The sequence below is a fragment of the Pinus tabuliformis genome, chromosome J (genome assembly GCF_031772625.1).
Source record: "Pinus tabuliformis cultivar Carrire ecotype Pingquan chromosome J, CPIR1, whole genome shotgun sequence".
Taxonomy (NCBI): domain Eukaryota; kingdom Viridiplantae; phylum Streptophyta; class Pinopsida; order Pinales; family Pinaceae; genus Pinus; species Pinus tabuliformis.
This window is the reverse complement of record NC_142295.1, coordinates 741,216,653-741,219,678: the sequence shown is the minus strand read 5'-3', so window position 1 is coordinate 741,219,678 and position 3,026 is coordinate 741,216,653.

Sequence of the window (3,026 nt, the reverse complement as noted above, 5' to 3'; positions counted from 1 at the left end):
GCATGTTAACAACAAAGAATTACAGATCAGACTACAAAGAATGAAGAAAAAGAGGTATACGCAAGTTCACCTTGACCAAGCTGCGTATACATGCAGGTTCACTGTATACAAGTAGCGTATATGTACACATGCACTTTCACAAAAGGAAAAGTGCGTATACCTCGGAAAACTAAGTATTTGGTCCATGGTATTTTGATCCATGGTATTGGTCCAAGGTATATGGTCTGAGGTATTGACCCTAGGTATTTGGTCCCAGGTATTGGTCCTAAGTGGTTCTGGTCCATGGTATTGAGAAAGGCCTAAAACTATAAAAGGAGGAGAAGATCATTAGGCCAAGAGCACAAGAATTGAATATTTGATGAAGTGTGAGATCTAGTATGCAAGTTATTGGCTTATGGTGCTTTGTTTGATTTGAACCAAGGATTAAACTTAGCGGTTGATGAGGGATAAGATCTAACGATTGATCGGGATATTAAGGCTTGAAATGAATTATCATTATATGGTTTGATCATGTATAGCCTAGATCTAAATACTGACGCATGTGTTGTTCTGTAAATGTTATGATCTAGGTATGACTGAAGTCTGGAACAACTACAAAATTATGAATTAATATTTGCAGACATATACATTGGTTGGCCTTGATAAAAGCGCGTATACACGCTAGTTCAACACATCTAGGTAGCATATACATTATGTAATATGATATTTGAAGTTACAGTTGGATCTGGCTGTTATTGTAGTTTTCTGGGTTCTTCTATGTGTTCTGGTGACTGTAGTTTGATGACAGTATACTGAATGTTCAGATTTTTTGATTGCGATTTGCTTGAGTGACGATGGGTTTTTAGTGATTCAGTTATGGGTGATTTAGAGATTTATGATTGAGCTTCAATGATTGGTTAATGCATATGTATTTGATGGTTGTAGTGTAGTGGTGATTGATTTGAGCTTCAATGTTGATAATGGGTCCAATGTGAAAATTGGATGAAACGAGGCCTTCATGTGTATTGTTGTGTACCACGAGCATCCGGTATGAAAATTTATGAAATTTGGTCCCTGGAGGAAGAAAGAAGGATGTAGCCTTCTGTAGGTCGATGCCTACCAACTAGTAAACATATCGGCTAGTACAAGACCTAGGGGGTTGCAACTCCCTTCTAGTAGAAGCTGGAGAATGAGAGAAGGTAGCAACCTTCTACAGGTAGAAGCCTGCGTACTGGTATGAGTCTCCACCAATACAATGTTGTAAATAGATTTTATTATTATTAAAAGAAGACAAAAACGACAGTAGCAGGTGGTTTTCACCCACATTGGGTTTCCACCTTAAATATTGGTGTTCATGTGTGTTGCTTATGTGTGATGGTTCATTCTGTTATTAACTGCACATGGTTACTGTTTAATGTTTAATAAATTACTGATGCACAAATTAAAGATCAACATATGATGAATTAACTGAATCATAAGTTTGCTGGATATATGCTGGTTTTCTTAAACACAGTTGCATGTACACGCGTGTTACCTTCATTGAAGTAGCATACATAAATTTGAGTATGAAAAGAAAAAGATTATTGACTTGAATAATACTGATTCACCCCCCCTCTCAGTATTATTTCAAACAATTGGTATCAGAGCAGGTCCTTTGGTAGAAGCTTGATCACTTGGAGGAGATCCGTAGAACAATGCGAAAGAAGCTAAAGAAGAAAGTGCCTTAGAAGAAGAAGACATCTCAAAGGAACTATGACAGTGGGAGAGTCAATTGGGGATTATGTGGAAGCAACTCTTCGGATTCAGAATCACCTTAGAATGAAGATGAACAAGTAAAAGAACTATTAGGTATGAATTTGTTATCCTTTGGTGATGCATTTCTTTGTCCATTTGAAGATGATGAAAGTGATAGCGAAACAAATGAATTTTCTCTTATGGGTGAGAGATAAAGATATCAAATAGAGGCAGAATTTAAAAGGCTCACAGAAAAAATTAGAGATCAACAAGATCTATTGGACAAAAGGGAGTGTGCCTTCAAAGAAGAAGCTACCAAACTAAAAGCTCAACTAGAGGAAGGAAACAAAGTAAGGAAGCAATTCAAGGAAAAGGAAGATCAATGTCAAAAGCTGCAGGATGAAGTGACATCATTAAGAAATGAAGTAAATAAAATGAGCATAACAATTAAGAAACTTAAAGATAGATACAGTTACTATGAAAGTCTTGAAGCTAAGATCCTCTCTCTAAAAGAATATCTTGAAAAATCAAACAAGCAGAATAAATAACTACTCCAAGCTCTTGAAGAACAAGAAAATGAAGTTCTTGAATTAAGGCAATAGATGGAAGAAGGAAGAAAAGCTGAAGAAATCATGAAGAAACAATATCTTGAAAAGGAAGAGCAATATCAGCTTGAGGTAAATATCCTAAAAGGTAAATTAGAAGAAAAGGATAAGCTTTTACGATTTTAAGATAGTAGTAAAATTTTGGATGATATTCTCAGTAGTCAAAGGTCTCTTGTCATCAAAACTAGTCTTGGTTTTTATGAATCTGTTGAAGGTGAATCTAGCTCACAAAGTGAGGCAAGGAACTCTAATGCAAAATCTGAAATGCTCCATAAGGAGATGAGAGGTCAACAACCAAGGAAAGAAATTCTTCAAAGAAAATCTTTTACTCCTAACTATGGAAGTGATAGTCAGTTATTTCCTCAAATGAATAAGGTTGAATTCTTTATATGTCATAATCTTGGACATGTTGCAGCAAGATGTGGAAGTAGAATGGTTCTAGACCATCACACAGAAATATCATCAGCTTCCAGGTACTTTAAGGTATATTATTTTTCTTGCAATATGTTTGGTCACAAAGCCATTGACTGCTATAGAAGAAATATGAAACATGTAAGATGTTATGCATGTAACAAGTTTGGACATATAGCAAAGGCATGCAGGAGGAAATTTCGGGCACCATACCAAAAGGAGAAAACATCATCACACTCGAAGATATGGAAGGATAAGGAAGTATAGTCAGAAAAATGTGGCATGGCACAATGTACA